General features: G+C 48.9%; 1 protein-coding gene and 1 long non-coding RNA gene across 6 annotated transcripts in view; one reads left to right on the forward strand and one right to left on the reverse strand.

Annotated features, from left to right (window-relative positions):
- fhdc1 (FH2 domain containing 1) overlaps window positions 1-12,575 on the reverse strand; it is a 221,724-nt gene that overhangs the window by 178,241 nt on the left and 30,908 nt on the right. The window lies entirely within an intron of this gene.
- Window positions 1,404-11,156, forward strand: LOC140408606 (uncharacterized). The gene is made up of 2 exons (XR_011940150.1): window positions 1,404-1,495; window positions 9,535-11,156. It is a non-coding gene; the product is annotated as an uncharacterized lncRNA (long non-coding RNA).

Consider the following 12,575-nt stretch of genomic DNA (forward strand, 5'->3'; position numbering starts at 1 on the left):
CAAAGGGTAGCCATTTTCCAATTCCGAAGATGTCAGACTGGACTCAAAATATTAACTCTGTTTCTCTCTCCGCAGTGGCTGGCAAACCTGCTGAGTTTTTCCAGCATTTTCTGTTTTGATTTCAGAATAGACGGAGTAAACTACATTCCCACCTACCTCCAGTCTGACCCCATTTCTCAGTCAGTCTCTCCTCCTATTTTGGATACATAAGAGGACAAAACAAAGTGTGACCCTGACCTTCGAGAGTTGAATCTAGTAGGGTGAACTAGGCCGAGGATACATTGGGCGGGATTCTCCACTCCCGCGCCGAAGTGGGCGCGCCGTCGTGAACGCCGTCGAGGTTCACGACGGCACGAAACGGCCCCGATCCCGACCGATTCAGGCCCTGACAATGGTCTGGGATCGGGGCCGCGTCATCTACACATGCCAGGCCTTGTCGCCCGCGTAAAGGCGGCGCCGCATAGATGACGCGGCCGGTGCCGCATAACTGCCGTCATCCGCGCATGCGCGGGTTGGCCGGCGCCAACCCGCGCATTCGTGGTTGCCGTCCTCGCTAAGTCCGCCCCGCAAGAAGATGGCGGACAGATCTTGCGGGGCCGCGGAAGGAAGGAGGTCCTCCTTCAGAGAGGACGGCCCGACGATCGGTGGGCACCGATCGCGGGCCACCCCACATTTGAGGTCCCCCCGGTGCAGGATCCCCCTTCGCCCCCCCCCCCGCAGGCCGCCCCCCCCCCCCCCCAGCGTTCACGCACCGTTCACAACGGCAGCGACCAGGTGTGGACGGCGCTGGGGGGAACCCGCCGTTTTGGCCTGGCCGCTCGGCCCATCCGGGCCTGAGAATAGCGGGGGTGCCGGAGAAGCGCCATTTTGGGTGTCTCCGGCGGTTCTCCGACCTGCAGCCCGCGGAACTTGACCGGGCCGTTCCCGCCGCTTGGGAGAATCGCGGGAGGGCGTCAGACTGGCGTCCCGGGAAAGTTTGGCGGCCCAGGCGATTCTCCCAACCGGCGCAGGAGTGGAGAATCTCGCCCATTATACTAACAATTTTAAAACGTGCTTCATTTTTTAAAAAGATACATTAGGAACTGGGAATACTACAATGCACGATGGGCAATCAACTATGAAGATAGATGCTGTGAACATACATTTTCCTTTGTTAATTCTCAATTCCCCGCCACCCCCTCTATCAATTTTAGTTCCAACCCACACTGATTCTCCTAGCTCTATTTTGGCGCAGTTAATCCCTTTCCCTGGCACTGTTACTCCTTGTGCAAACTACGACTTGACAGCTTTTCTCTCATCGGTATTCTGTGCCCTTGCTGTCTCCTTTCCAACTCAAACTTGTTTACTCCTGTTTTTCTAACCCTGCAGCTAGAGCAAGTTACAGAAGACAAGTAACCGGATATTGAGACAATACTTCAGATTTTAGAATACAGTTGTGCCTGTTTAAAGCTGGCTAAAGAAGTGGCTCATTACTGAGTAGTGCAGTTAATGTAAGGTAAGAAAATAATTTTATAATATTTATAAAAGTACATTTATCAGCCCTTCAGTAGTTTATTCCAGAGCTAAAAAGTGATAACTTAATATAGAAATTGGCTGAAAACATTTGGCTGCTGACCGTTGCTCTGTACGTGACAATTCTTTCTAATCTTCCTTATGTTAGGTCAAGCTCCTCGCACCAATCCCTATTTGAAAGCAGTGGGGCTGGGAGAGAGGGATGGAAAATAGTGACTTTATATAGTCCTGTTGGATAAGCATGTGGATTAGCGAATGGGGCATGTAGATGAGCATATTTAAGTTGAACCTCTGTAGCCAGTTAAAATGGCTAACTCCCGATTTAGAATGGCTAACCCCGATTTAAAATGGCAAACAGCAAAGGCTGATGGGAAAATCAGCCAACAGGACTAAAACAAGCAGCTACTGGTAGTTTGTGTATTCACCCCTGAGAAGGCCAGACAAGATCGATACCAGTAACCATCAGCACAACAAAACACCAGCCATCTGCATACTAATGAGCAATCCCCGGGAACAATGTGCAACATTTTAGACACAAAGCCAACCTAGACTCATCGGCACCAACAGAAGCCGACACAAAGGGAGGTGAACGATCACCTCAAGATCGCCCATCGATCAGGGAACCGCTCCAGCATTGGAGAATATGGAACCAAGTGATTGGGACAAAGTCCAATCACTTGGAACCAGGTACAGGGTCTGCCCCAAAAGGCGGGACGCCCCTGGGGACTATAAGAATAGAGTCCAAGTTCAAATCGAGCCTTCTGCACCCTTCTGCTACCCCTTCTGCATCCTCCTGCACCCTTCTGCTTCTTCTTCTGACCGGGTCACTGAGCAACGCAGACCAATCCTTGACAGTGACCGGTCCAGCCATCGTGAAACATCCAGTAAGTCTTACTTCAACGCTCGCAACGAGATAGGCGCTCCTAGCTATCAATCTGTACCAGCTTCGAATCCCGCAGGCTCAGAACCCGAACGAAAGGCCATTCGTTTCCCTGACCTGGTGGGCCATTTCCAAGTTAAGTATTGGCCTGTTAGTTGCAGGAAGTAGCTTAGACGTAGAATTTATGCATGAGTATTGATTACTGTATATAATAAATGTGCTTTGATTTAACTCTTACTAAGCGGTGTATTGGATTATTGATCATTACTCCGACTTGAACCACGTGGCGGTATCAGAAAGATACCTGGCGACTCAAGAGCAAAGGTAATAAAACAGAGCAATTAAACTAAGGCAAAAGTTAGCAACAACATTTGGCGACATCCTGACGGGACCCGATCTAGAAGTGGAAAACCACTCCAGGAGAACCCAAGAATTTGAATTAGAGATCCAATTGGAAACAGTAAACCACAAGTGTTCAAGCAGTTCTGATCAATACTCATAATTCGGAAGTGTGTGTATGCATGCGTAACTAACAGGGCTATAAGGTAAAACTGATAGATTTTTGTTGCATCAAAACTGTCGGAAGTTTGTATATCGGAAAGTAGCGAAAGCCGTACCCGTATTTACAGCACCGCCTTAGCCCCCAGTTCCAAATTTAAAAGAAGCATTCGGATAGGAAAGATGGAAATGCAGCGCCCCATGAACCCTGAGGAATTTGCGGTCGCAGCGACCAGCAGCAGTAGAGTGGGACAATGTCCCATTTGGGAGGAAGAGATCAGGAAATATCTCAAGGGGAAAGGATGGCCCCTTTGGAATGATTTATGTGATAACGACGAATCAGGCCCCGGGAGTATAGGACATACTTGGTGGGAGAACCTGAGCGAGATCCACAAAAAGAGCTTGGGGAAAGCTCGCAAGCCGATGGCAATCGTGTCCTGCTTGGCACAATTGCGAGGCACAGGGGAGGTCGTTAAGACGCTCCGGAAAGAAGTTGAGGGCATACATCGGATGAGTACGGTCGATGTAAGCGAGGTAGAAAAGGAGAATATGGAATTGAGAAGGAAATTGGCAGCAAAAGATGGAGTGGTGGATGACGCCAAAAGGGCTCACCAGTCTTGTCTGGCGCATTTAAGCAGCTTCCAGTCTCAATACGAAGAGGCCTATCAGGACACACAATGTGCAGTCCTGGTACGAGAAGAAACAGAAAAACAGGTAGAAGTGTTACAGAAACAGTGTAGTGATCTCAAGGCAGCATTAAGAGCACTCCATGCTGCCACCACAGAACCCCACCGCACAGCCACATCGGACGATGCGGAATTTCTATATTCCACCCCCTTAACAGTGACCCAATTACGGGACGCGTGCGATAAGATCACACCGTTCCTCCCCACCTCAGACCCCCACCATTTCTTTGCCACAGTTAAGCATCAGGCGACTATGTACGGCCTGGATGAGCGAGAGCATGTAAAGCTCACCGTTTTAAGTTTAGACCCTTCGGTAGCAGCAGCCCTTCCCGACCCACAAAATGTAGGAGGAGGCACCCTTGCAGAAATGCATACGCGATCCTGGATGCGATCGGGTAAAACCGGGGTGACCCCGTAGATGGCCTGAACAAACGTAGGCAAAAGAAATCCGAGCACCCCACAGCGTTTGCTGGATGCCTGTGGATCCACTTTGCAGCAGTCTTTGGAGACGTAGACCGTGCCCATTTGTCCCCAGACAACATGACCAAATGGACCCGCACCCTTATCTCACATGCCACAGAAACAGGACAGAAAGCTTGCGCGAGTTATGATCCCTCAGAGGAGGCCCATAACGAGAAGTGGGTAGTGAAAAGATTGTCCCGCTCTTGGGAGCAATCTGTTCAGAGCAAACCCGCAGTTAAGGATAGCGAGTAAAAGCAGGCCGGCGCAGATATGCAGGCAGTAAAAACACACCAGCACCCCGCATGGGTGAATGAGGGAAAGAACAGCCCCCCACCCAAGTCACAAGAGTGTTACAACTGCGGACAGTTGGGACACTTCGCAAAAGAGTGCAATGCCCCTAAAAGGCCACAGAGAGCCCAGCAGACGGGCATTCTGATTAAGAAAAAGACAGAGCCCATTCATAGCGTTAGCGCCTGTTCAGATCAGGCGGACTTGACCGGAACGGACTGACGGTGTACGGGATCCCCCAGTTGGGTCTGCGACACCCTTTGGGGTCGGTCCGGACGACCGATAGTTGCAGCAAAAATTCGGGGACAGCCCATCGAATTTCTCTGGGACACAGGAGGGTCCCGCACCACAATAAATTCCTCCACCCTGTTTCAAAAAGACACGTGGTCCACTACAGCCACTATCACCCTCAGCGGCTTTACAGGCCACTCACAGCAGGGACACATCACAGCCCCTGTACTCATTCAAATCGGAACCATCACCACCAAGCACCCCGTGGTCTTAGTTGACCTGCCCCACACAGCAGAACACATTCTGGGAATTGATTTCATGAATTCCCATAATCTTTCATTCGATCCAGTCAACCAGTGTGTCTGGAAGATGGCAAAATCTGCAAGAGCCCCCGCAACGCTCAACATAGGAGAGTAACACGAACAAAATTAGCGCCGTAGGCGAATTTTGGTTCAACCCGACCACGCTTAGTACGGACAAGCAGGTTAGGGCAATTCTGCAAAAGAACAGGGCAGCATTCGCGACCCACAAGCACGATTGTGGACGGATGACTGGCTCCGTACAAGTAACAGGACCTGACCCGAGACCCCAGAAACAGTACGGATTTCCCCAAGAGGCAGAGGGAGAAATCTCCAAGATAATAGAAAGTTTATGAGAGCAGGGCGTACTTAGATCAGTAGCCTCCACTAATAATGCCCCGATGTGGCCAGTGAGAAAGCCTGATGGATCATGGCGACTGACCATCGATTACCGGGAACTCAACAAAGTCACCCCCGCAGCAGCCCCCACAGTAGCAACAAGTCCCGAGACCATGCTCAAGCAGGGACTCAATTCCCGATTCTTCACGGTTTTGGATGTCAGTAATGGATTCTGGTCCATTCCATTGGCAAAGGCGTGCCAGTACAAATTTGCCTTCACCTTTAAAGCACAGCAGTACACGTGGACATGCCTGCCACAAGGATTCCACAACTCCCCCTCCATTTTCCACCGACAGCTGACAAATGGTTTAGCCAAATTCTCTCGCCCCGAATGTCTGGGACAGGAGGTAGACGACCTACTACTGCAGACAGACACCAAGGAAGAGCACATTGAGCTTCTGTCCGAACTCCTGGAACTCTTACACTCAATCGGTTGTAAAGTCAACCCCAAAAAGGCCCAGATTTTGGAAGAAAAAGTGATATATTTGGGAACAATTATCGCGCACGGTAAACGCGAGATCGAGCATAAAAGGATTGACTCGATTGCTAAATTGCCTCTTCCCCAGAACGTTTCAGCCCTCCGGTCGTTTTTAGGACTGGTTGGCTCCTGCCGAAACTACATTGACGGTTTTGCCAGCAAGGCAGCACCCGTCTCAAACCTCCTAAAGAAGGGAGGCCCCTGGGAATGGCTTCCGCAGCATACGGATGCTGTGGACTCTTTAAAACAGGCACTCATAGCAGCCCCCGCACTACAAGTTCCAGACCCGCTTTCCCCTTACGCCAAAGAGGTAGCGACCACAGACCGCACCCTTTCAGCCGTGCTCCTCCAGGAACGGCACGACCAGTTACGGCCCGTAGCTTATGCCTCCAGACTTTTAGATGCTGTGGAGCAGGGATTTTCAGCCTGTGAGAGGCACCTGCTCGCAGTTTTCTGGGCAGTCCAGTATTTTTTGTACATTACCGAACTGAACCCCATCACGATTCTCACCGAACACACCACCACCCAACATTTACTGGACAGACGACTCAAGGACGGTACCGTCAGTCAAATAAGAGCAGCTAGATGGACCCTTCTCTTGCAGGGACGGGACAACACTGTGAAAAGGACAAAGACACACACCTATTTAGCCGACAATTTACAGTACCCTGGAAACCCCCATGAATGCGAAATTATCTCTCCACACCACAACACAGGCCCCTTTATCGCTAAAACACCCCCCAGAAAGATAGATAGTTCAACTCAGAGCCCCCAGCACACGGACATGTGTGAGCCCATAAGGATCTATGTGGATGGATCTTCCATAGTCTTGGATGGGAAGCACATAACAGGTTGCGGTATCTATGTCGAGGACGCGCAGGGACGCGCCCTCGAGGAAATATTGTTAAAACTACCCGGACACTTCGGCGCGCAGGCAGCAGAGCTTGCGGCCATCGCATTTATAGTTGAGCACCCAGATTCCTTCCCCAGCCCAGCAGACATATACTCGGACAGCCTCTATGTCTGCAACAGCCTTATGGAATTTCTGCATCTGTGGAAAGCAAGAGGATTTGTTTCCGCAGACGGAAAACCCCTCCCCTCAGCCCCATTGCTCCGTCATATTTTAGAAAAAGCCCAGAACAGAACCTTTGGGATCATCAAAGTCCGCAGTCACCATCGTTCCTCCCCCCTGGAAATGTGAAAGCCGACGCACTGGCCAAAGCAGGTTCCAGGCACGGATATTGTTGGACACCCCCCGAAAGCACTCCAGTGAGTGCAGTTCAGGTCTCACAGACAAAGATCGAGGATCTAGTGGAGGCCCAGAAGCAGGACACCAATCTCAAGGAGATTGTAAAAAGAAAATATCCAGCTCCCTATGAGAGATTTATAAATGCACTGACCACAAATGACAGTGTGGTGTTAAAAGACACCCTTTATGTGGTTCCTGAACAGGACAGGAATCATTTGATTTGCTTGTTCCATGACGGTCATGGACATCAGGGGATCGATCCCACTACAGCCCATCTCAAGCAGCTTTGTTGGTGGCCGAATTTAAAGGAAGATGTAAACCATTACATAGAAAATTGTCTTATCTGTGCCCAGAATAATCCGGACAGATATGCCAGAAAGGCTCAACTCCGCCACACCCGATCCGTTAATCGCCCCTGGACTAACCTCCAGATCGATTTTATAGGACCATTGCCCCCTTGCAGGAATGGCTATAAATATGTATTTGTGGTAATTGACACATTTACGAAATGGTGGAAGCATTCCCAGCCCGCACAAACACTGCAAAAACCACAGCCAAGATTTTGACCCACCACATCTTTACAAGATGGGGACTCCCCCGCAGCATTGAATCTGACCAAGGCTCCCATTTTACAGGACGTGTCATGCAGAACGTCCTCACGATATTTGGCATCACCCAAAAATTCCACATCGCATACCACCCACAGTCGAGTGGTATCGTGGAGCGCATGAATCAGACCCTAAAAACCACCCTCAGAAAAATGGTCCAGCAGAACACCACCACTTGGGACTCAGTTCTCCCTTTTGCGCTGATGTTTATACGTAACACAATTTCTACTTCCACAGGTTACACCCCACACACTCTCATGACCGGACGCACCATGAAAGGCACAGAATATTTGTTAGGTTTGGACTTGACCAGCCCCGAAGTGACGGCCCTCACACACGAGAAAGCCGTGGAGCAATTAGTGGAAAATGTTAAAACGGCTCAGCTAGCAGCCACAGTAAAATTGGGCACAAGAAAGAAACAGAGCAAGGCTTGTTTCGACAAGACAGTGCATGCGACTGAGTATAGTATCGGACAGCAAGTGATGCTCTCTGTATATAACCCCAGCACATTCCTGTCACCAAAATACTCGGGTCCGTATTCCATTGCGGATAAAGTAAGCCCTTCCGTTTATAAAATAAAGTACCCCAATGGTAAGACTGCGCGGTTCCATATCAACCAGCTGAAGGCATATGGAATACAGTCGAACCACGCACACCACGTCATACTTGACACAGCACACGACACCCTGCCAACAGCCAACGTAACCCTACCAACCCCCACCACGTCCAGCCCAGCCACGGACCCGACCTCGACTCCACCCCCGAAATATACACTCCGCCCCGGAACGCCCACAGACTGCATCAGCAAAGACAGCGACTGTGACTCGGACGATAGCCACAGCACGCCTCCCTACTATCCCCATGCAACCGGACCCACACCTAGCGACTCCGACTTCGATCCAAGTGATCCCTTCCTGATCACTTTCCTGAATAAACCCCACCACCGACCACCGAACCACACTGACGACCCCGATTTTGTCCCCACACAACTAGACACCAATTATTGGCACTGTGACAACTCATACCGACTCGTCCGCAACAACGAGAGAAACCCCACCTCACATCATGCAGCCCTTTCAGCCCTAATCCACTCCAGAGTTTGGCACCCGGGAGAAGAGGACGACCTTGGGTCTGACTCCCAAACCGATAACCTCTTTGCGACCCTGTTCGCAACCGAGAACTGAGGTGTCCAGATGATGTTCTGAAAGGAACTGCTTGGGAGAAGTGTTGTCCTTTCTGATGGCACCTGCAGAATGTTTTATGTTGTTTGTAAGTTTGTTAAATGTTGTATGTCCGACAGGAGAATTTTTTTCTCACTGCCCCACGCCTATTCAGCCGAAACCTCTGAGGACTTGCCTACAGAGACTCACCAGTTCAGCAGAAACCTCTGAGAGCTTGTCTGCAGAGACTGGTTACGGAACCAGACGCCCGTTCGTAACTGCCCTTCTGGTTCGAAGGAAAGAACCACTACGGCAGCCCCACCACAATGACTACATTTTTTGCCCGTTCTTGTCGGTTGCTCAGGCAGTGGAAAAACGGCTTGGGACCCGCCCTGCCTGGGAACCCCCCTCTGGTCAGCTACGCTCGGGTAGGAGAGACACGGCATTGGTAGCCGTCCTACCCGGGGACTCCATCCAACTCTTACCCGTCACGGCCCATACGCACCTCATTTTGGCATTTTTCGTTCAAAAAGTTTTGTTTTGTTTAGGTAACCTTTAGCTTGCCGGCCATCTGCTATTTACATCCTGAAACATTTGGATGCTAAATCAGCACTGGTTCATTATTGGGAAGTGTGTCGTGTCCTAAAATTTGTCTTTGAAAAAAAATGAGGGAGTCACACATAGTGACCAATTATAAAGGGAATAATTGGCACCAAAGGACAGACACACTAGCGTACAAGATATTAAACAAAGATAGTTACAGACACTATGCTTGTTTCTACAGAACTCCAGAAGCTCCAGGACCGGAGAAGACCAAGAAAGAAAAGGAAAGAGAAGAGCCATGAGCACTTCCTTCAAGTGGATCACCCTTGTGCTTTTGGACATTTGGTTGCGCGTGATGGCGAACCCCATGACTTCAAGACCCCCAGCCGTTAATGTTTCATTATCCCGCAGTACCCAGAGCCCAGTCACCAGCGACACTACAGCATCTTGGTGTGCCAGGTTTATAACCTGGTACTCTCTGTCCTACATAATTGAAACATTACTAGCATTAGTGATACTCTGCTGCATTGTGCAGACTATGCGTCTATGGAAATGGAGAAGGAGAGCCTACCGCGCTCGAACCCCGGTATATAGGATCAGATCCCCTATGTTTGGTTACGACCAGACCCCCGACCCCCGCGATCTATAATAAAGTACATTCACTTGCGTTTATTGTTATTGTAAATAAAGAAATGTAAAGAACTTTTTCATGAGCAAATTGTATGATCCTGAGCTTGACTGCCAAGCCAGGAAAGACTATGAAATGCTATGATTTTGTTGTATGATTGAGGAAGGTAGGATAATGGAATGTTTAAGTGAGTGTAGTATATTAAGAATAGGTTAGAGGTTCCCAGTTTATTGTTTTGTAATGCATGTCCCTGTCTGACATAGCGCCTTTGGATTGTTAGTTAAAAATGCTTTTGCATAGCTATGGTCAGTGCAGAGGCCATGAAGGAAGTGTCCCCCCCAGGTCAGGGAATGGAAAGCAACATAGTGATGTGATCCTTCACGCTTCACGTTAGGATCACAAGGAGGGAATATAGCCAGTTAAAATGGCTAACTCCCGATTTAGAATGGCTAACCCCGATTTAAAATGGCGAACGGCAAAGGCTGATGGGAAAATCAGCCAACAGGACTAAAACAAGCAGCTACAGGTAGACTGTGTATTCACGTCTGGGAAGGCCAGACAAGATCGATACCAGTAACCATCAGCACAACAAAACACCAGCCATCTGCATACTAATGAGCAATCCTCAGGAACAATGTGCAACATTTTAGACAGAAAGCCAACCCAGACTCATCGGCGCCAACAGAAGCCTACACAAAGAGAGGTGAACGACCACCCCAAAACCACCCATCGATCAAGGAATTGCTCCAGCATTGGAGAATATCGAACCAAGTGATTGGGACAAAGTCCAATCACTTGGAACCAGGTACAGGGTCCGCCCCAAAAGGCGGGACGCCCCTGGGGACTATAAGAATAGAGTCCAAGTTCAAATCGAGCCTTCTGCACACTTCTGCTATCCCTTCTGCATCCTCCTGCACCCTTCTGCTTCTTCTTCTGACCGGGTTACTCAGCAACGCAGACCAACCCTTGACAGTGACCGGTCCAGCCATCGTGAAACATCCAGTAAGTCTTACTTCAACGCTCGCAACGAGATAGGCGCTCCTAGCTATCAATCTGTACCAGCTTCGAATCCCACAGGCTCAGAACCCGAACGAAAGGCCATTTGTTTCCCTGACCTGGTGGGCCATTTCCAAGTTAAGTATTGGCCTGTTAGTTGTAGGAAGTAGCTTAGACGTAGAATTTATGCATGAGTATTGATTGCTGTGTATAATAAATGTGCTTTGATTTAACTCTTACTAAGCGGTGTATTGGATTATTGATCATTACTCGGACTTGAACCACATGGCGGTATCAGAAAGATACCTGGCGACTCAAGAGCAAAGGTGATAAAACAGAGCAATTAAACTAAGGCAAAAGTTAGCAACAACACCTCTGCTGATTTTACATGACCAGGAAATTGGGAGCCCCATCAATCTGGCACAATGACCCTCAAGTCATTCTGATTGACCAAGACAGCACAGGAAGAAATGTCACTGAAAATATACCCAAATGTTCCTCACTATACTTTGGGTAAACAGCTGGCAGCTCCAGGAAATTCTGTGCTGGCAAGGTCCGCCACTATTGAAAATTACAGCCGGCAAATGTTAGTTTACAAAATGTTTTTAAAATGTCAGAAGTTTATGACGTGTGCATTCTCCTCACACCTCTGTGAAACACATTAAAGGAGCAAATTGTTTCTCTAGTAATAAAATGCAATATTTTTCGACCTGTATTTTTCAACTTCACTTCTGCCCTCCCTATTATTTAAAAATATTAAGCTTTTTAAAGCTTTGGAGTGTACTCCAGCATTTTGAGCATATAACTAATGCATTACCAGCATATAACTTATCAACTGAAGTTTGTTTTTAATTTGTAACGCCCCTCTTAAATAGCCTCTTTCAGGGCAGCACGGTGGTGCAGTGGCTAGCACAGCTGCCTCACAGCGCCGAGGTCCCAGGTTCGATCCCGACTCTGGGTCACTGTCCGTGTGGAGTTTGCACATTCTCCCCGCGTTTGCGTGGGTTTTGCCCCCACAACCCAAAGATGTGCAGGGTAGGTAGATTGGTCACACTAAATTGCCCCTGAATTGGAAAGAATGAATTGAGTACTCAAAAAAAAATTTTTAATAGCCTCTTTTGATGAATAAGGCAGGTAGACTGTGGCAGTAACTTCAGCATAAACCACCATGGCCAATAGAAAGTAACCAAATCTGACATCTGTCCTTTGGCCACCATTCTCTTCAGGAGCCAGTTGTCCACACATAGAAGACTTTTCGAAGTCTAATTCTGATCAGATGATGGTTCAGGGTTGTTATTTGTGGAGTGTAAGTTCAGTAGATTATGGAGAGAAAGGCTCAGTATTGTTTGGGGGGCGGGGGGTGAGCCATTGCCTCCATTTAGCTTGCAGAGTTTTCATGTGCTGGGATACCTGGCCTGCAGCCATTAAACTTAAAAACTCAGGCTCCCAAATACACCGCGGGAGCGGTCTGAGGTATTTCTCCAGGATGAGCACAGACACACCAGGCAACTGTCTGCTGTAAAAATGGTAACAAGTGTGTGTGTAACAAGTTGGGTAGCTTCATTCCTTTTTAACCTCCCCTGCCTCCAGACTCTCCCCCACCAATCATAATATTGACCCCTGGATGTCATGCAGGCAATATGTCATGGTTGGATTCT

The sequence above is a fragment of the Scyliorhinus torazame genome, chromosome 3 (assembly GCF_047496885.1).
Source record: "Scyliorhinus torazame isolate Kashiwa2021f chromosome 3, sScyTor2.1, whole genome shotgun sequence".
In the NCBI taxonomy this organism is placed as follows: domain Eukaryota; kingdom Metazoa; phylum Chordata; class Chondrichthyes; order Carcharhiniformes; family Scyliorhinidae; genus Scyliorhinus; species Scyliorhinus torazame.